This window comes from Oryx dammah, unplaced genomic scaffold (genome assembly GCF_014754425.2).
Source record: "Oryx dammah isolate SB20612 unplaced genomic scaffold, SCBI_Odam_1.1 HiC_scaffold_18, whole genome shotgun sequence".
Lineage (NCBI taxonomy): Eukaryota > Metazoa > Chordata > Mammalia > Artiodactyla > Bovidae > Oryx > Oryx dammah.
This window is the reverse complement of record NW_024070202.1, coordinates 59498684-59521849: the sequence shown is the minus strand read 5'-3', so window position 1 is coordinate 59521849 and position 23166 is coordinate 59498684.

Sequence of the window (23166 nt, the reverse complement as noted above, 5' to 3'; positions counted from 1 at the left end):
TTCAAATTGAACAGCATAGGGTTTGTCCTCATATATTTTCCATTCCATATTTGTATTTCTTTATCTCAGTATATAGCATTGTCTACACATTTAAATACCAAGTGGAGGAAATAAATGGAATACTGACTAACACTTGAATAACTCTAAAGAAGGAAGGAAAAGAAAGAGAGCTAAACTCATGGAATAAACATAAGACAAATAGCAAAATATTAAAAATAAACTCTACCATGTATGTGCTTACTTTCAATTTAACTTTTTGTTTAGAAAACAATGCTATGAGAAGGCAGAGAATATAAGGATGGATAATAAAAGCACAATCAAGCTCTCCTGTGTCTACATGAGTTACACATTAAATATAAACTCAATGTAGGCTGAAAGTATTAGGATGACAAGTTACATCTCAGACTAAGAGTAAACACTAGAAAGCTAATGTATATTAATATATATATATATTAGACAAGGTAGACTTCAATCCAAAGAGTATGTTAAGGATAAATAAGTTATTTCATAATGATAATAGGATCATCTTATCAGAAAAGCAGAATGTCAAAGTACTTAAGAAAAGGGTATCTAAATACATGAAGCAAAAACAGGCAGAATCAAAGGGAGAAATACACAGATTATAACATCTGGAAATTTTAATACCCCTCTTTTAGTTAGGAGTTGATGGACTAAAGAGACAAAAAGAAAAAACAGTAAGCATAAAAGATATGAACAACAATGTCACCCAACTTGATATTTAGAGAAAAACTATACACAACAACAGAATGAGGAATGCAGGCAAATAATACTTATGGGCCATATTAAATAAATCTCATAAAGTTAAAAAGATTGAAATCATACAGAGTCTGTTGGCTTACCATAGTATAATTAAATTAGAAATTGATATGTAAAATTTGTGTAAATACCCTAATGCTTGAGGGGAAAAAAATTACATAGTTCTAAACAACGCACCCCACTCCAGTACTCTTGCCTGGAAAATCCCATGGACAGAGGAACCTGGTCGGCTGCAGTCCATGGGGTTGCTAAGAGTTGGACACGACTGAGCGACTTCATTTTCACTTTTCACTTGCATGCACTGGAGAAGAAAATGGCAGCTCACTCCAGTGTTCTTACCTGGAGAATCCCAGGCTTGGGGGAGCCTGGGGGGCTGCCGTCTATGGGGTTGCACAGAGTCGGACACGACTGAAGTGACTTAGCAGCAGCAGCAGCAGCAGCAAACAACCCATAGGTAAATATCAATAACAAAAGAGAAAATAAGAAATACTGAAAACTGAATGATAATCAAAACCTAATATATTAGTATTTATGAACTATAGCTACAGAATACTACATAGGAAATTTGTAGCTTTAAATATTTTAACAGAAGGGAAAAAATTAAAATCAATGTTCTAAGTAAACTATGGCCTTAAGAAAACAGATTAAATAAGGAAAAGAAAAGAAGAAATAATAAGAGAATATCATTGGAAAAAACTCTGATGCTGGGAGTGGTTGGGGGCAGCAGAAGGGGACAACAGAGGATGATGGCTGGATGGCATCACTGACTCGATGGGCAAGAGTTTGGGTGAACTCTGGGAGCTGGTGATGGACAGGGAGGCCTGGGGTGCTGCAGTTCATGGGGTCGCAAAGAGTCAGACACGCCTGAGCGACTGAACTGTACTGATCCACAGAAAACTAACAAACAATAGGAAAAATTAAAGTAATCAAATTGGTTCTTTGAAAAGATTGTTAAAACTGACAATCTTTAAGAATACTGGTCAAAAAATAAAGACAAAAAATTACCAATTTTGGAAATGAAAGAGAGATATCTTGGTAGATTGTACAGATATTAAAAAGATCATGAAGAATGATAAATGACTATATTTGACACTGTGTGTGAAATAAATCTTTGAAAAATCATACATACTAAAGAAGTAAAAAATTCTGAATAGCCATATATCAGTAAAAATAATTAGTTTTGTAACTAAAATTTTAGAACAAATCAATCTAGCAATGTATAACAAAAGATAATAAATTTATACTCTGACCAATTTGGTTTTATCTCAAGAATTTAAGGTTAATTTATTATTCAAAACTAAATCAATCTAATGGAATACTTCTAAACCATTAAGAAAGAGCAAACCAGGGCCATGTATGTATATCAGAATGGATGAATACAAATTCATCATGCTAAATTAAGGAGCCCAGTATTAGTATATTATATACTGCATAATTTCTTTTACTTGGCATTTTGGAAAAGAAAAGGCAATAATAATATAGGAGGACAGAAAAGATGAGTTGTTTCCAGGAGTCTGATTGGGAGTATGTTGTGAATACAAATGAAATGTATGAGATAATTTTGGGGGGTATAAGTTGTAATCACTACTTTGGTTGTGATTATGAGAATATAAAAGAGTGTTAGTCTTTCAGTCATGTCCAACTCTTTGCCACCCAAAGACTGTAGCCTGCCAGGCTTCTCTGTCCATGGGATTCTCCAGGCAATACTGGAATGGGTTGCCATTCCCTTTTCCAAGGGATCCTCCAGGGATCAAACCCAGGTTTCCTCCATTGCAGGTAAATTTTTACCAGCTGGATCTTCCCTGGTGGCTCAGATAACAAAGAATCTGCCTGCAACGTGGGAGACCCAGGTTTGATCCCTGGGTTGGGAAGATCCCCTGGAGAAAGGGATGGCAACTCACTCTCGTCTTCTTGCCTGGAGAATTCCCTGGACAGAGGAGACTGGTGGGCTGAAGCCCATGGGTTGCAAAGAGTCAGACACACCTGAGTGACTACAGTTTCGTTCTTTCTTTCTTTACCATCGGAGCCACAAGGGACAAGTGGAGCCCTTATGAGAATATATACACATGTAAATACTTATTGAACTTTACACCAAAGATGTGACTTTAGCTGTGTGTAAATTAAAACAAATCCAAAATGATTTTATTTTTTATATTAATAGAAAAAAGTAGATAAACCATCATTTAAATAAAATTCAAACAATGCTTCTGACTAAAGTCAATATCCTGCGGAACTGCTTAGACGGAACCCCTGTCACGTCTGATTGTCTCTCGCTCGCCAAGGGGCTGGGTTGGCGGACAGCAGGCTCACCTCTCCTCGGGACCCCTCGGCTTTGCTGAGGGAAGTTCCACTGCCTCTCTCTTTCTGCGGAGCGCCCCCCGCAGAAACTGGCGCCCAACGTGGGGCGTGAAGCCGACGGACGGAGGTGGTGTCACCGTGCGGCTCTGAAAGAAGGAGCGACGAGGGACGCAGCGCGGAGCTCCCCTTTAGAGGAGTATCGCCCCAGGTAATCCGGATTTCAAGGTGGGCCCCCCTCTGCTTTGAGGGAAGTGGCAAAAAACTCTTCTGACTGACTTTCTTTCTTTTCTTCTTTTCTGATCTGTCCTTAATTCCTTTTTCCGGAGTTTCAGTGAACAGGCAAACGGTTGTGGAGGCAATTGACGAGTCCCGGCTAGGGCTACACTCTGGCGGACTTTAAAGGCCCCGCAACAGGGAAGCCTCAGTAACTAGAGCCCGACCGGACGAAACTCCCCTTTAATCATTCTTACCTGAGGACGTGGCCTAGAATCTTCCCTGTGGGCACGGGTCAGGCACTTCAAGGCCATTAGGGCGCCTGCCACTTGAAGACTCCCGTGACAGGATAAGGGGGTCACGGAACGGGCTAGAAACCTCTAGGGTGCCCGCCCCCAGCAAGAAAACTTCCGTGCAACGACGCAGGCACATAAACAGTTCCAAAAGCACACCATAAGCCCAACTTTCTGGCTGCCACCACTCCCGGTAGGATTTTTGGTGGTGGTCCTCAGTGACTTTTCTTTCTATTCTCTCTCAGTAGTATGGGAAATAACATTGGGAAATCTGATGAGCCTGCGCTAAAGGCACTGAGATATATGCTCATAAGCAGGGGACTTGAGATTTCTGATGCTCAGGCCATTAAGGTCTGGGGGACCATTGTACGGTTGGCCCCCTGGGTTGCTTCAGCCAATCTGTTCTCTTGGGACACTTGGGATCGAGTACAAACCCTTGCTAGGCAGCGAGAGGTTCGATACGGTGAGGAGCCCCCCTTAGGGTTCTGTCTGATCATTTCAGCCCTCAAGCTCTGCTTTTCATGGAGCGAGGAGCATGTCACTGATACGGGTACCCCCAATTCAAAATCAGAAAAACAATGGGAAATTCCCTGGCCGATAGAGTGGCCTCCCTTACAATCCAAGCTTATAACTTACAAGATGCCTATGATCTTCACGATCTTACTCATATAAATTGGAGAGGGCTACATAAAAGGTTTCCACAGATCCCTATTAGAGAATTAAAGAAAATTATACATACTTGTAAATCCTGTCTTCCTTATTTACAAGTACCACTTTTACAGCCCCCCAGGAGTAAACCCTCGAGGGCTAAAACCCAATGTGCTGTGGCAAACTGATGTGACCCATTATTCTCCTTTTGGAAAACTTACGTATGTTTTTGTGTCTATTGACACTTACTCTCATGCCTGTTGGGCTACTGCCCACACAGGAGAAAAAGCAAAACATGCTCAAAGCCATTTTTTACAATGTTTTGCGACGTTAGGCTTTTCCCATCAAATAAAAACAGATAATGGCCCTTGCTTCATCAGCCAGAGCTTACAGAAATTCTTCCAACAATGGCACATTCGTCATAACACCGGAATCCCATATAACCTGCAGGGACAAGCCATAATTGAGCGCCACCATCAAAATTTAAAGGCTCAATTACAAAAACAAAAAGGGGGAGTAAGCCCTCACCAGCAACTTGGAATGGCACTCTTTACTCTAAACATTTAAAATTTTTCAAAAACTGAACTGATACCATGTTTTCAAAAACATTGGTCTAACCAAGAAATAAAACCTGAAATACAAGTGAGATGGAAAGACCCCATCACTGGCCAGTGGAAGGGGCCCGATCCACTCCTTACAATGGGAAGAGGATTCAAATGCATATTCCCCATTGGGGACCCCAGCCCTATATGGGTGCCAGCAAGGAATCTTAAATTTACACCACAAGAGAGAGGTCAAATCTCAAAATCTGACACAGATTAAAGAGACACTCACATATTGAGCCCAAGAACAAAAAGTTCTTGAGGCGATCTTTTCTTTCCTTTCAGATCATCGATGCGGCAACCCTGGTGGACTCTGCTCCTGGTGATTGTCGGATTACCTATCCTCTCCCTGCTGACCTTCGTCATTGCCATGGCTGTGCAACAGTTTTTAGAATCTTTGAAGCCTGGGTTTAGCGACACACAAGGCCATCAACCATGAAGGTACAACAGTGTCAGCATCCATGCTGGGAGTTTAACAAGCTCAGACCATCGAGGTTATACACAACATGTCCACTGCCTCTGCTCAGGTATTTCAAACCAGCTCAAACACCTGGGACCTGCCATGGCGGGACTCCAATGACAGCTTGGTCTTCGCACCGGAGCGATCAAGACGTTGAGTGTCTTGGCTCGCATAAACTGCGATGTGAGATATCCCAGCTTTTGTCTGACAGCTTTTCCAGTGTTAAATGAGACTCTTAACAGGTGAAGAAGGGAGCAACGGATCTATGGGACTGGATACAAAGTCCATTTACCTGGTTTAAAAATGTCTTCTATTTGCTTGTTTTTGTTATTCTGCTTGTTGTAATGTTAAAGGTAAAAAAATCTCACAGCCCGCAATAGATGTTTACGAAAAAAATAGTTATGCTTGCCCAGGTCATAGAAAAGGAGCCCCACGTTGGGCACCCACAAAACCCCTGGATTAATTTATCCCTTCAAGAGATTAACTGAGACATATAAATAAGAGTTCTAGGTGCCCATCATCTAGAGAGATTCCGCCTAGCCCCCAAGAGGTGGCTGGATAGCCAATGACGGGTAAGACCCTAAGAGGAGGGCAACCTAAGACAGGCACAGCCGCAAGAGGGGCTGGCGAGGCTGGAGGTTGGCCACCTACAGCTTTACACCTTGCTTTACAGAACATCAATACAAATGTCTTGAGGGCTTAAATAAATAAAGAAGGGAGAGATGTGGGGCCCTAAATGGGAAACCTTAAAAAAGAAGGGCTAGCTTTGTGGTTTAGAGCTAAGATGGCGCCTGGCAGAAGAGAGGAGGGCGCGGCCTAAGTTGTCTGTCAAAACTCTTGATTGGTTTTCTTGATTTCTGTGCATGTGGACAGCGCGTGATCACCATAGACTCCTGTTATAATGATGGCACATGACGATTTGACCTTTAATGTGATTGGTGCAACTATGGAAAGTCCCTCACAAACCCCTCCCTGCTTACCTTTATAAACCAAGAGCTTACAACAATAAACCAGAACTGCTTAGATGGGAAAAAAATAAATAAATAAAGTCAATATCCCTTTATGATAAAATATCCTAGCAAATTAGGAGTAGAAAAAGACTTTCTTTCCATGACAAAGGATATTTGCAACAAACCTACAGTGAACATTGTACTCCTGCTGCTGCTGCTGCTGCTGCTAAGTCGCCTCAGTTGTGTTCGACTCTGTGCGACCCCATAGGTGGCAGCCCACCAGGCTCCCCTGTCCCTGGGATTCTGACTGATGAACTAATGTGCACTTCCTCCCTAAGGCTGAGAATAAGTACACCCACTCCCAGTGTATCTGTTCAATATTGTATTGGTGAGCAAAGATATAAAAACCTCCCAATTTCAGAGTATGTTTTCATATTTCAGTGTCTCCAGAGAAGGAAGGCCTACTAGAAAGATCTTGGAATGGAGACCTTGTAGCCAACAGAGGTAGGTACCATTATTATTTACATTTTGCCAATACTGAGTCTTAAAAATGCTATTTAGTTTGTTATTAAGGCTGAAAACTGAACACTGAATCTGTTTCTAACCGGTAAGTTGTACTTAATAAATTACACTTAATTTCTCTTTGAATGTTGCTGCTCAGTTCCTTAAGTCATGTCCAATTCTTTGAGACCCTATGTCTGTAGTCCACTAGGCTTTTCTGTCAATAGGATTCTCCAGGCAAGAATACTGGAGCAGTTGCCATGCCCTCCTCTGGGCAATCTTCCTGAACCAGGGATCAAACTTGCATCTCCTGTGTCTCTTGTGTTGCAGATGGATTCTTTACCGTGATCCACTGGGGAAGCCCTTGCATATTACTGCTTCACCTCAGTATTTTGAATAATCTTTGGTCCAAGGTCTATGATCCAGAGAACAATGACATTGGAAGTCTTGTTCAAAATATTTGAGAAAACCTTCACCATCTGAGGCTCACTTAAAAAAAATCCAAACATTTTTAGCTACTCATTTTTAATTAAATGGAACATAATTATATGATTAGACTCAGATGAGCTACAGGGAAATTTACCAATCTGTGTGAAAACCAAAAAATAATTGGAAAGCCTATCTCCAATGCCCCAAATTGTAAGAAATACATACTTTAGCTTTATCAGTGACTTTGCACTGAAAATTATTCTGGGCCCACAAAAGCAAAGCTCATTCTGGAGAACTGTATTGCAGAATTTCTTGACACATTCTGAGTCCATATTGGCAAATTAATAAAGGACATCATTCTGGGTCCCTTAAAGTTATGTTTTGCATTTTGCTTTGCAAATTACTTAGAAATTCATTCTCCTGTCTTGGCATGAGATTAGTTCAGCCTCCTAAAGGCTATCAGCAAGCAGTGTCTTTGAGTAACAGAGTCTGTCTTGGAAGTTAAGACTTCTTAGCTTTAATTTGCACTTCAAAGTATTAGTTTGTAGGTGGGGGAAGCCAAAGTCCCTTCCAGAGCCTGTCCCACCTTGTTGAAGATACTTTCTGGATGCTGCAGTACTTGATTGGTACTTGTGTTTATTGCCAGCTTTTAGAGAGGATCATTTCCTTCTGACACTTAAGCCTGTTAGGTAATGAGAGGAAAATGAAGGAAGCTCTTCTCATAGCATCATGTACTGCTCCCTCAATTGTCACCTTTACCGGCTTCCCGAAGGGAGAGTATAAAACCCCAAAGGAGAGTATAAACTCACAGGGGAACTAAGATCCGGCAAGTTGTAAGGTAAGGCCCCGAAATAAATAAAACCAAACCAAATCTACAATTAATTGAAAGCAAGAGATAGCCTTGAGGTGCCTGGATCCTTAGGGCTTTATGATTACAGTTTGAAAAACCACTCACCTGATGACCTTCTATCATATATATATATTTTAATTTTATTGTATTATAAAATATATTATAGCATATCATATAAGTGTACAACTTGATGAATTTTCTCAAAATAAGCACATCTCTGAAATCACTTCCTGGGACAAGAAACATTGTCTGCATTCCTGAAGGCCAGTATCCCTTTCGTGCACTTATCTTCTATCAAGGATACTTGTTGTCCTGACTTATAACCTCGTGCTGCTGCTGCTGCTAAGTCACTTCAGTCATGTCTGACTCTGTGTGACCCCATACACGGCAGCCCACCAGGCTCCCCAGTCCCTGGGATTCTCCAGGCAAGAACACTGGAGTGGGTTGCCATTTCCTTCTCCAATGCATGAAAGTGAAAAGTGAAAGTGAAGTCACTCTGTCGTGTTCAACTTTTAGCGACCCCATGGACTGCAGCCTACCAGGCTCCTCCGTCCATGTGATTTTCCAGGCAAGAGTACTGGAGTGGGGTGCCATTGCCTTCTCCTTACAACCTCATAGGTTTATTCTAATAACTGATCTAAGTGGAATTCTATAGAAAGCGCTTTTTTGGCCTGTCTTTTTTTCTCTTGTTTTAATTGTGAAGATTATTCATGTTATTATTGTTAGGAGAAGCACACTGATTGAAACCACCCACCCTTGTCAGGCACCATAGTAACCATTTGCATGAGTTGTTTTATGACTGGAGATCCTGATAAGGAATATGGAACTAATAAGCCACCACCAACCGGAAGAGTTCGGGAAAGGTCAAAAGGAGACACCGCGTGAGCAATGCGTCCACCACTAGGAAAGACTCTGAATTAGAATGATTGGCCAAAGACCAGCCGGCAACTAATCCCATCACCATAAAACCCGAGTCTGCGAGCCACGCAGCAGAGCAGTTCTCCTGGGTCCTCTTACCCTACTGCTCTCTAGCCGGGTGCCCTTTCTCAATAAAATCTCTTCCTTTGTCAGCACATGTGTCTTCTCAGACAATTCATTTCCAAGTGTTAGACAAGAGCCCAGTTTCTGGCCCTGGAAGGGGTTCCCCTTCCTGCAACATTATGACTAAGTGTGCAAAGAGTCGGACACGACTGAGTGAATGAACTGCATTGAACTGAACTGTGGATTGTTCATTCCCATTAGTAAATAATGTCCCTCTATGTGATACCACCATGACTTATTTATCTATTTTACTGTTGATAGACATTCAGATAGCTGGTAGTTTGAAGCCAGTATAAATAGTATATCTATGAATGTTTTAATACATGTCTTTTGATAAATATATTTTGGCATTTCTGTTACAACCTAAATTTCTGGGTTGTAATTGTAGTGCATGCTAAGTCACTTCAGTTGTGTCTGACTCTTTGTGACCCTATAGACTGTAGCCTGCCAGGCTCCTCTGTCCATTGCATTCTCCAGGCAAGAACATTGGGGTGGGTTGCCATGCCCTCCTCTAGGGGATCTTCCCGACCCAGGGATTGAACCCACATCTCTTATGCCTCCTGCACGGACAGGCACTAGCATCACCTGCAAAGGCCCCATAATTGTAGCTCTCTTAAAGTTCAATATTCACTCTTCCATCTTTGCAAAATGATAAAGTAATGTTTATGATTTGAATCTCTAATTTTTTTGAAACAAAACATATAATAATAGATTAAGCATTGAAAATTAAATTTAAAAAATATATCAGTTCCCTAAAGAAAGATATTTCCATGAACTAGAAATAAAACACACACAAACAAGCATCAAGCAAGTTGAGACTCTGGGTCTGGAATTAGGATGAGCTTCTCTCCTGTGGGATGATAATATGTAAGTGTATATCAACCAAGATAAAGGGCTGGAGGTAACTCATGGCATGAAACTGAATTTTCAAAAAAGTCTGAAAGAAAGTTGTGATTGATAAAATTGCCTAGGGTGTGGCTTATATGAAGTTAAATACCTCTGAAAATAAGTAAAATGTGTCAAGCCTGTGTTCAACTATTTTAACTTTTGGGACAGGAGATAGATTTTCCTGACCTCTCTATGGGTCAGAAGCTCTAAGTAACTGTAGTAAACCTACTTCTGCATGGGAGAGTGGAGCAGGAAGTCCCAGTAAGGGAGACCCCAAAACCCCTAGAAAATGATGGATTGGCAGAAAGGAAATAAAAGCTATAATAGCAGTGACAATAATGGTGACAAAATCACTTCTCGAGATGAGCCTATAAACCAAAATTCCAAAATGTATGAGTCAAGTCAAGGAAGATTGCTTGCTCTCAAATGAACTAATGGGGAGAAAATTTATTTGTGTATAAAAACGGTCTAAAAATAATTTTGAAATATTTGGTTAGTAAATTAAAGAGGTATGATAGAAGAAATGCTATTTATGAAAAAGAACAACTGAAAGCACAGAATGAGAAAAGGTGTATTTAAACAGCTGACTGTATTTAAAATCCTGGAAATAAAAAAATATAGACTTTAATACATACACAGTTGAGGAGAGAATTTAAAGAGTCAAAAATTATTGTGAGCTACCTTGAATTTCGGAGAAGGCAATGGCACCCCACTCCAGTACTCTTGCCTGGAAAATCCCATGGACGGAGGAGCCTGGTAGGCTGCAGTCCATGGGGTCGCTGAGAGTCAACACGACTGAGCGACTTCACTTTCACTTTTCACTTTCATGCATTGGAGAAGGAACTGGCAACCCACTCCAGTGTTCTTGCCTGGAGAATCCCAGGGACGGGGGAGCCTGGTGGGCTGCCGTGTATGGGGTCACACAGAGTCAGACACGACTGAAGCAACTTAGCAGCAGCAGCAGCAACCTTGAATTTAACATAGAGAGATGTTGAGATTTAAAATATACAAAGGAGAGATTATAGAACAGGAAAGATAGAATAACAGTAATGGGCTATGATTGACATATTAGATTAAGGAAGAGAAAAAAATGGAATAAAAGATCAATGTTCCCCAAAATAATGGCTTCAAATTTTTTCAGAACAAAGAAAATCTGTAAACTAAATATTGAAGATGCACACTCATTGTGCATCGGGATAGATAATAATAAAACCACACCAAAATATTATCCTCAAACTAGAAACTATCAAAAATAAAAGTGAAATTTTAAGTATAAGAAGGGAGGAAAAAATGAATTACTTACACAGAAACTATAGTTAACTTCTCATCAGCAATGTTAAATGCTAGAAGATGAGGAAATGCTATTTAAATATGTTGAATAATTTTAACACTGAAAATTACCATTCAAGGAAGAAAGGTAAATTAAAGTATTGCCAGGGATACAAAAATAAAAAGGAGTCTTTCTTCCTGAAAATACTTTTCAGAAAAAAATTATTAAAAATGTTAATAATACCTTGATCACACTTTAAATCAGGTGTCATCAAACTTTTTCTGTGAAAGGTTGGATAGGAAGAAATATTTTAGGGTTTGTGAGCTACATCATCTCTGTCGCACTTATTTAGTGAGGTGCTATAGTGTGAAAGCTCCATGGATGAGATTTAAAGGATAGTGTAAATTTTTTTTTTTTTTAACAAGAACAGGTGGCAGAGCAGCTATGGCTCACAGACAGCAATTTGTTGACCACTACTATAGATTACAAAGAAAGACTAAAAAAAAAATTTTTTTTAATGCAATTATCTCTCTGTGCTGGATCTGGTTTGGTCCTATTCAGTATCAGAATTAGTATAGAAATGAAATAAATTTCTTAATTCCTATATTTGCAACATTTCTTTCTTTAGATCTTATATTACAAGATTACATGTGTTTTAGAATCCAAAAGCAACATATCTTGATCATATTTATTTCTAATTGTTATTACAAATACATGCAAAGCTTGGCTTTTCAGAAGAAGGGCCGTTTTGTGGAAAGAGCCCTATATACCCTGAAATGCTGGGGTCAGATGGGTCTCTGCAGATTTTTGTGCATTTGGACAGAACAAAAATGTCTTCTGGGCTGAGTGCCACTTGGAAGACTTTGTACAATTACTCAGATGCTTTTTCCTTCATTGCTGTTTCCATCTCTCATTTCAAAAGAGCTTCACTGCAGAGAAACAACCTTCTCTCAGGGCTGGATTTAGCTAAATGTGTTAGATCACTTAATTTCTTCATGCTCCTGATGCAAAAGGGTTACATTCGTATTACTGGTTATTGGCAGAGCTGGCAATTTTTAAAGTTAATTGATTTCCTGGCACTAAAGATTATACATTTAAAAACAGTTTTATCAGAAGAAATATGAAGCACATGCTGAAGTTAAGTCCCTAAATCACTCTCAGGCTTCACTGTAGCTTGTTCATTCATACAATGCGAGATAGAAACTAGGGACCCAGGCAAGCACTGCATGCCTCTTAATGATGACAAAAAAGAAACAATATGGGCTTCTCAGGTGGCACTAGTGGTAAATGCAGGAGACAGAAGAGATATGGGCTCTATCTCTAGGTCAGGAAGATTCCCTGGATGAGGATGTGGCAGCCCACTCCAGTGTTCTTGCCTGGAGAATCCCATGATCAGAGGAGATGGGCTGGCTACAGTCCATAGGGTTGTGAAGAGTCAAACAGGACTGAAGTGACATCGTACTCACACATGGAAAGATTTTGCTTAGCCTATTCTTAAAAATGTAAATTTTTTTCTGGCTGTGTATTTGTTTGTATACTCCTGAGAAATGCAGGTTTCTTTTTTAATTCTTTTGCTGATTTTATTTTTCTGATAATATTAACTATATACTTAATGGATTTAAGGATATCAAAGGTGGAAGAGACTCAGGATGTCCGATGTGTTCCTGCTATAAAAATCCTTCTACAATATTCTTGCTAAGGAGTCACTTAGCTTTTGCTTGATTACTTCCTACAATGGATAATTCACTATATCTTGTGATTACCCAGGCCATTCTCAGTCAAGTCCTATATAAAAAAATGAAATAATTATTAGAAACATTTTTTCTTATTATCACTGTAATGTTAAATATCAAATTTGTGTAGTGGAGGGTTTATATGAGAGGTTGAACAATAAGATTTGTACAGTAGGAATTATACTCAGAGTGATTTTGTTATGACTATGCCACTCTGATCATTTAGTATCATAAGGTTTATTTATGGCCTTTGCCCCAAAAATGATTTGAAAAGCCTTAGATTAAAAGGCTGACAAGCAGGATAATTAAAGTAGGTGAAGAAAACAGGCCCAAAGGAAATGAAGAAAGGGAAATGACATCAGCTAGAGTTAAGTTTTATTACAAAATATAGGAAATTATATACTTCACACTTACTAGGTTAAGCTGCCAAAGCAAAGATATATATATATATATATATATATATACACACACATATATACACACATATATATACACATATATACACACATATATATATATATGTATGTATATATCTAATAGAGAGTTGATGTCATTGTATAAGTAAACTAATAAAGGAAGGCACCTATATAGATAATTATCCTTGAATGAGTTTGTGTTTGTGTACGTCAGGTGGAATGCAAAAGTAGGAAGTCAAGAAATACATGGAGTAGTAGGCAAATTTGGCCTTAGAGTCAGAATGAAGCAGGGCAAAGGTTAATAGAGTTTTGCCAAGGGAACACATTGGTCATAGCAAACATCCTCTTTCAACAACACGAGAGAAGACTCTACACATAGATATCACCAGATAGTTAATACTGAAATCAGATTGATTATATTCTTTGCAGCCAAAGATGGAGAAGCTCTATACAGTCAGCAAAAACAAGACCAGAAACTGACTGTGGCTCAGATCATGAACTCCTTATTGCCAAATTCAGACTTAAATTGAAAAAAGTAGGGAAAACCACTAGACCATTCAGGTATGACCTAAATCAAATCCCTTACGATTACACAGAGGAAGTGAGAACAGATTCAAAGGGTTAGATCTGATAGACAAGTGCCTGAAGAACTATGGATGGAGGTTTGTGACACTGTACAGGAGGCAGGGATCAAGACCATCCCCAAGAAAAAGAAATGCAAAAAGGCAAAATAGTTGTCTGAGGAGGCCTTACAAATAGCTGTGAAAAGAAGAGAAGTGAAAGGCAAAGGAGAAAAGGAAAGATATACCCATTTGAATGCAGAGTTCCAAAGAATAGCAAGAAGAGATAAGAAAGACTTCCTCGGCAATCAGTGCAAAGAAATAGAGGAAAACAACAGAATGGGAACATTTCATATAAAGATGGGCACAATAAAAGACAGAAATGGTACGGGCTTAACAGAAGCAGAAGATATTAAGAAGAGCTGGCAAGAATACACAGAAGAATTATACAAAAAATATCTTCATAACCCAGATAATCAGGATGGTGTGATCACTCACCTAGAGCCAGACATCTGGAATGCAAAGTCAAGCATTACGAAGCATCACCTGAACAAAGCTAGTAGAGGTGATGGAATTCCAGTTGAGCTCTTTCAAACCCTGAAAGATGATGCTGGGAAAGTGCTGCACTCAATATGCCAGCAAATTTGGAAAACTCAGCAGTGGCCACAGGACTGGAAAAGGTCAGTTTTCATTCCAATCCCGAAGAAAGGCAATGCCAAAGAATGCTCAAACTACCACACATTGCACTCATTTCACATGCTAGTAAAGTGATACTCAAAATTCTCCAAACCAGGCTTCAACAGTACATGAACTGTAAATTTCCAGATGTTTAAGCTGGTTTTAGAAAAGGCAGAGGAGCCAGAGATCAAACTGCCAACATTTGTTGGATCATCTAAAGAGCAAGACAGTTCCAGAAAAACATCTATTTCTGCTTTATTGACTATGCCAAAGCCTTTGACTGTGTGGATCACAATAAACTGTGGAAAATTCTGAAAGAGATGGAAATACCAGACCCACCTGACCAGCCTCTTGAGAAATCTGTACACAAGTCAGGAAGCAACAGTTGGAACTGGATATGGAACAACAAACTGGTACCAAATCGGGAAAGGAGTACGTCATTGTTGTATATTGTCACCCTGCTTATTTAACTTATATGCAGAATACATTATAAGAAATGCTGGGCTGGATGAAGCACAACCGGGAATTAAGCTTGCTGGGAGAAATATCAATAACCTTTGATATGCAGATGACACCACCCTTATGGCAGAAAACGAAGAAGAGCTCAAGAGCCTCTTGATGGAAGTGAAGGTGGAGAATGAAAAAGTTGGCTTAAAATTTAGCATTCAGAAAACTAAGATCATGGCATCCAATCCCACCACTTCATGGCAAAAAGATGGGGAAACAGTGGCAGTCTTTATGTTTGGGCTTCCAAAATTACTGCAGATGGTGACTGCAGCCATGAAATTAAAAGCTACTTGCTCCTTGGAAGAAAAGCTATGGCCAACCTAGACAGCATATTAAAAAGCAGAGACATTACTTTGCCAACAAAGGTTCGTCTAGTCAAAGATATGGTTTTTCCAGTAGTCATGTATGGATGTGAGAATTGGACTATAAAGAAATCTGAGTGCTGAAGAATTGATGCTTTTGAACTGTGGTGTTGGAGAAGACTCTTGAGAATTCCTTGGATAGCAAGGAAATCCAAGAGTCCATCCTAAAGGAAATCAGTCCTGAATTTTTGTTGAAAGGACTGATGATGAAGCTGAAACTCCAATACTTTGGCCACCTGAGAGGAAGAACTGACTCATCTGAAAAGACCCTGATGCTGGGAAAGATTGAGGGTGGGTGAGAAGGGGACGACAGAGGATGAGATGGTTGGATGGCATCATGGACACAATGGATATGAGTTTGAGTAAACTCTGGGAGTTGGTGATGGACAGGGAGGCCTGGCGTGCTGCAGTCCATGGGGTTGCAAAGAGTGGGACAGGACTGAGTAGCTGAACTGAACTGAATGTCAGGTGGGCATGTAATTCACTAGATCCCGATATAATTCTGAAATGCTATGTGGAAACTAACCAGTAAACTCTAGAATAGTGGTTCTCAATTTCACTATATTGAAGAAACACTTGGGAAACATAAAATATGCAGATCTCCCCACACCCAAATATTTTGATTTAGTAGATTTGTGTGGAATATATGAATCTACATTTTTGCCTGTTGTGTGGATGTGTTTTGCAAAACTTTGCTGTACATGTGGTAAATGTATTCTGGGGCTGAGATCACTATAGCGTTAGCTAAGTGAAAGTGAAAGTTGCTCTGGCTCTTGCGCCCACATGGACTGTACAACCCATGGTATTCTCCAGGCCAGAATACTGGAGTGGGTACCCTTTCCCTTCTCCAAGCGATCTTCCCAACCCAGGGATCGAGCCTAGATCTCCCACATTGCAGGCAGATTCTTTACCAGCTGAGTCACAAGGGAAGCCCATATTATTAGCTATATAAGCTACAGATTGGCACCTGCCATGGGCCTTGCCATCTACCTCTAGGAGGATTAAATCCTGTGCTGCTGCAGCTGCTGACCTTCAGCAGCCCCTGAAAGGAGTTTAGGGTAGAGAGCAGAAATGAGCCACTCAGGGGTTAGGGGAGAAACTGGCAGGAAAGTTCTTCAGATAGTATATTTTCAGGAGCTGATTTTATAAGCCTGACTCATATCTCCTCATATCTAGAAAAGCGTTACAGTCTTTCATGGTGATGACAACTCCTTGTGATGAGCAAACACTTCATAAGACTGGCGGATTCTTCTTTGGAGCAGTTTCTCAGGGCTATCTCTCAGGGCTATCTGAGAGACTGCTGTCTCTCCAGTTGCAGTCTCATTTTGCCCCAAATAAAACTTAACTCGCAGTTTTCAAATTGTGCATTTTTTCGAAGTCAACAAGCAAAATTATCAGTAGATCATTATTCACATATTTTGCTTCATTTAATTTTTCCCCCTTTGGAGTTGGAAGAGTATGCCTATTTTTTTAAGGGGATATTTATAAGAATGCCTTCATTCATTTAAAGTTCCAGGTTCAGAGAAAGATAAAGGAGATTTCCTGAAGTAATACAAAAATCTCTTCTGGTTAAGAATTTTCAGTGCTACCACCGAATTGCCAGGCAACAACTTTACTTTTACACCGTATTAATATAGTTCATTGACTTTTAGTATTATTATTCTTGGAAACTTCTTTTTATTGTTCACAAGGCGCCTGAGGGAGACCATGTTATTTATAGCTGTGTGGTTATATACAGATTGAGAAACACTATCTGTGTCACTAAGTATCCCAGAAAATGGGGCATTGCAGGATGGAAGAGGCAGTTTTGCTTCTGGCAATCCACTTATCATCCTGTATGCCTTGGTGAAAAATGGATAGTCTGGCTACCTGCTTGAGGGGTTCAGGTGAAAAATTTACGTATTTCTGCTCTTCTACAATCTGGTTATTTGCCTTCTTGAAAACAGAGTGCCTAAAAACAATGGCATGCTTAAATTCACAATAAGAGCAATTCACAAAGACAGAGAATGAGTTTCTCTATGTCTTTAACTCTGGATTAATTTACCTAATCCCTTTCAACATTCCATTTTCTGAGTCAAACAGCGAAGAAGCTTTTTGACTAAAACACCAGAGCTCACAAGAGTTCTTTCTTTGCCAGGCCCTGTGTTGTGCTAAGTGCTTCAGTGATGTCTGACTCTGTGAGACCCAAATGACTTCAGCCTGCCAGGCTCCTCTGTCCATGGGATTCTCCAGGCAAGAATACTGGAGGGGTTGCCGTGCCCTCTGCCAGGGGATCTTCCTGACCCAGGGATTGAACCTGAGTCTCTAGTGCCTAACCTGCATTGGCAGGTGAGTTCTTAACCACTAGCGCCACCTGGGAAGCTCTGTGTTAGGTTATGGAAAAGGAGAATGAATAAGACAGATGATATTCCCAAGAAGTTCATACTGAAGCAGCTCACATCAGTTTTGGGCTTTCCACAGAAGTACGTTCCCTTGATCCACTGAAGAATTTCTTGCTTGAGATAGGTCACTGGGTGAAGAAATCAATTCATCAGGATATTTCTGTTATCAGGGGTTTAAAATATTATATTTGAACAATAAAGTGTTATTGTGTTTCTGCGTTCAGAGAATAGAAGTAACAAGATCAATTTTTTTTTTCTTCCTTTTTTAAGTATCAGGAGGGAAAAAAGGAGAAACATAGAGCAGGTAATGAAGTGTCTGTGATTTCTGATTTTCTTTTCACCTAGGGAAAACATAATTACAGGGATTTCATGCTGATTATATTTATGTGCTATGCTTTCTTTCAAGGTGAGTGAGATGCTGGCAGTTATATATAGATGATAAGAAATTCTGAGAGTATTGAATGAGAGGATTTCTTTCCTTAGTGAATGGGCAATCTTCCTTGCTTGAAAGAATGCTCTCAAATATAAGCTGCTGAAATGGCTTTAGATTCAAACTTGGTTACAGCTTCTGTAGAAAAGCCAACTTTAAGAAACACTGAACAATCAAGAAGATATTTGATGAGTTAAAAAGGGATTTTTCTATTCTAGCCGAGTGGCTGGAAGTCAAGTTAGACCAAGTAGTAACTAATACATGATTTTAACAGGTAGCGTTAGTGAAAGAATTCGATTTGTATCCTGAGTATTTAAATATTTTAAAAATTAAAAAAATTATTAGCATATTCAGTGGGTTTTGGTATATATATGTTTTTGTTTTCTTGAATTGTTTCATTAAAAGCCCACCAAGAAACAGAACCATGAATATTGAAACATGCCATATGTTAAGTTGCTTTAGTAGTGTTCCACTCTTTGCGACCCTATGTATGGACTGTAGCATGCCGGGCTCCTCCAGGCCTATATTAATTCCATCTCTGGGATGTTTGGTTATTAGAACAAAGGAGTATAGAAGAGACCACTGATTTAACTAGCTAAATGACGGAAGGAAGTGGCTTTAAGCAGATTGGCTGTAAAATGAAAGAAATTTATGCCAAACACGGCATCTTCAGCTGACGCACTTCATACAGGCATGCAAATCATGACCTTCCCAGACTGCAATTTCTCTGCTTGTTCTCATTTGATTTTCTTGGAGAAGACAGTATTTCACACAGACTTTGCCTCTGCTCAGTATTCACTTCCAATCCTCCCTCAAAGTCTTTGTCCTCTTGGGAGACTTCAGAGACGCTCCTCCTGACTCTGATCATCTCTTTCCTTTAACCTTTCTGCTACTAACATATTCCATGTACCATAACCCATGGCCTTTTGCTGTCTCTGGAATTGCACAGAAAATGCACCCAAAGGACAGGACAAAAGTACTCTCTTCTTTTGCAGTCTGACAGCTCTTCTCATAGGGCAAAGGTAATTGAGAAAGGGCCTAACCAGAGCCCAGGATGCCTGCTTCTCCTCCACATTGTGACCTCAGTCAGTCATGAAACTTCCCTTAGTCTCGCATCTCTCTAGTCCATGTTCAGTTACTAAGTCCTGTTTGACACTTCCCGACCGAATGGACTAAAGCCCGCCAGGCACCTCTGTCCATGGGATTCTGCAGGGAAGAATACTGGAGTGGGTTGCCATTTCCTCCTCTAGGGGATCTTCCCCACCCAGGGATGCAACCCGGTCTCCTGCACTGTAGGCAGGCTCTTTACCACTGAGCCACCAGGGAAGCCCTCTCTAGTCCATAAGGAATGTTATAAAATAAGTTAAACATTAAACATGTGAAGGGTTTATTTTATTAAGAGCTAAAATAGATTTGAAACAGGCAGCGCCGACCAAGAAGTAGTTAAGCGCGAGCAGTCCCGAGGCAGGAGCGGGTACAGGACAGGAGGAGAATTGCAGAAGCAACCAGGCGTTTGCGAGGCTGAAATTTACAGGCTCATTTGCTCCTCGTGATTGGTTGTTTCTTAGCGCTTAGATTTCGTAACTTTGGCACGTTTAGAGGCTTAAACTATGGTTTGTGTTTGCGGCTCTTGCCTTAGAGCCACCTCAGACTAAAAGCTTCCTTGTTTAATTCATTGAACGGTGGCTATCAGCTCCTCACCTGCAAACAGAACTGATGTGACAGTGAGGTGAATGAGGCGTGCTTTGTAAACTGCAAAGTGCTCTGTGAGAGTGCGGACCCTGCATCCTGTTCAGTCTCCCCGGTCGGCAGCAACCACTTCCTGGGCATCTAACCCGTCCCACTGCTCGGGACCTTGCTCTGGGAAACCTGGCACCAACTTAAACGTCCTGCTGGTGCCCACTGAAATTCTTAACCACTTTGTCTTTTCATATGTGTTATAAATCAAGGCCAAGGGAAAACAGCACAGGAGGAGACCCTTGGAAATCAGCGTAACGTGTACCTCTTCTTCTCTTTGCTACTCTATTTGTGGATGACACAGAATTCCAAGATATTTGGGAGTTAAGCATTGCTTAAAGCTACTAGGAGGTAAGATGTTAAGACTATGACTGAGTCAGAGGTGATAGGGGTGGAGGGACCGCCCTTTGGAGACCACACTTCCCGGTTGAACCAAGACTTATCTTTAACACAGAAAGAAAGCCATGGATGGCATTCTAAAAACAGAAACAGCCAAGGAGTTCTATTATGCCCTTGTTTTCACTTGTGTAGCCGACCACTTACACACAAAGTAATGACCTGAAAAGGAAAAATAGGACTTCCGGTTCCTTCTATTTTATTTCTGTCTTAAACATCAGTTAGCCAAAGTATAGAGTATCAGTAGAATGTATGCATATCAGGAAGTGAAATAAAGATGGTAGTGATGGTTGTACAATATAAATGTACCTAATACCACTGAACTATCCTCTTAAAAACGGTTAAGGTGGTAAATTTTATGTTATGCTTATTTTATGACAATTAGAAATTAATTCTGGGTGAGAGGGGTGAGGATGGGAGGGAGATCCAAGAGGAGGGGGATACATGTATAGATATAGCTGATTCACTTTGTTGTAGAGCAGAAACTAATCCAACACTGTAAAGCAATTATATGTTAATTAAAAAAGATGAACTTCACAACCCATGGAAAAAATTAATTTTAAAAATAAGTAAAGTAAAACCAGTTGAATTTTGTGGAATGTTTCTGCTATTCTGGTGAGGATGAAATACATATACATGTACAAACCAAGGCATAAAATTACATAATTTTGTGAGGCAGCAACTGAGTTAAATTCTGTCATATTTTCATTTAAAATGACATTGCATAATATAAAGTGAATGATACAATTTCTTCCATTTAAAGTTTTAATTTAAAAAGTTAGAATTATGATAAATAGCAACTATTAAATGGTATGACATTGAGAGAAAGACTGCAAAAAGAGGAAACAACTGTAGTTTAGTACTTATAAAGGCATTGTTTTATCTGTTTTTTTAAACGAGGGAACCCACATTTTCATTTTGTATCAGACCCTGCAAATTATGTATCTCTCTCTTTTCATCTGTACTGTACCTACACTGGTGAGGAATGTATTTGGAAAATGTAAAGAATGCCTATTACCCTACATACATAGCTTTGTGAGCAAAAAGTGCCCAGTGGGATGCTCAGAATAGAAACATGCACTTAAAAAAATGTACTGGAGTATAGTTGATTTATAATGTTGTGTTAGTTTCAGATACATGGCAAAGTGTTTAATTAGCTATACAGGTAGCTCAGAGGGTAAAGTGTCTGCCTGCAATGCAGGAGACCTGGGTTCGATCTCTGGGTGAGGAAGATCCCCTGGAGAAGGAAATGGCAACCCACTCCAGTACTGTTGCCTGGAAAATCCCATGGACAGAGAAGCCTGGTAGAATACAGTCCATGGGATCGCAAAGGGTCGGACATGACTGAGCGACTTCACTTTCATACATGTATCCACTCTTATTTTTTTTTAAACTTAAGATTCTTTTTCCATAGAAGCTATTACAGAGTATTGAGTAGAGTTCCCTGTGTTATGCAGGTTTTTATTGGTTATTTATTTTTATATATAATACAGTAGTGTGTATATTGCAATCCCAATCTCCCAGTTTATCCCTCCTTTCCCCCATCCCTTGGTAACTGAGACGTAGACTTTTAACTTGGGCCTTTTACCCATGTCATGTTGTTAACAAGCTTATTATGTGGGTTCTCTTGTTTTGCTTTTGTCTTCAATTCTTTTCTTGATCTATGTGTTATTTGAGAGACATATTCAGTGTCACAGCCTGGCATTAATCAGTGACAACAGTTAACAATGAAAAGCTATTGAAGCAGAAAGGATTTTAATTATTCATAACTATCTTTTCACTTTCACTAATTGCTTTGTGGGTTTTCCATAATCTTCTTTAATTTAAAATAATTCTCAAAAATGACAAAAGAAAGAAACCTTCACATACCTTTTCAGATCCTTTTTACCAATTCCATATTAATAATTTAAAAAAAAAAGAAATGTTTTCTATGATTCTGAAGTCCACTAAGTACTAATGTAGGCACTGGAAGTTGGTTTGCCTCCCTTTTCATCATATTTTATGTCTGTCAGTCCTTTTTATAATTTTTCTTGTATATTTTCCCTGTGCTAATAATTTTCTTCTTATTGGTTACTGACAGGAAGAATGCAAGAATGCTTAATAAGTTTCTTTTTTCACTGTAGTTTACTGATTCCATTTTATCTCCTCCTCTTCCCCCTTTCTGTACCTGTATCAACACTGACTCAAGTGCTGGTCATCTTTAAAGCATACTTGAGACCTGTGTCACAGCTGCAGGAAACCAGGAAGGCATTAAACCTTAGAAGCTTGCTTTTCTTTTAAAAGTGAAAGGCTCATGAAAATTCATCCTGCTCCCCATTTGATAGGTCATTCTAAACTTAAGCTTTCATTTTTGTTTTGAAGGGATATAAATATGCTGCCTTTCATATTAAGAAAGATCCCATTGTACTTCTGTGGATAGAGCCTGTACTTTGAATTGTATTTCCAGTTGGCACAATTGATCCATCCGCATCCCCTGCCAGGATCTTGCTCTGGGACCAACAGCCTACCGTGAGAGGTACATGTACTGGGATGATTGGTACAGTCCAGTTTGTAGCTGAGAAACAGATTATCTACAAGCCAGGTTTACGAGAACCTGTTTTCTGTTTCGCTGCAATTATCTTTGATATCACTAAACTTCACGGGCCCTTTCCTGTGCTCTGCTTAGCTCTTCCTGTGTAGCATTTGAACACTGACACTTACTTGTGCCTCTTTTGGTTTCTAGGTCACCCTTCTTTTTTTATGCTCT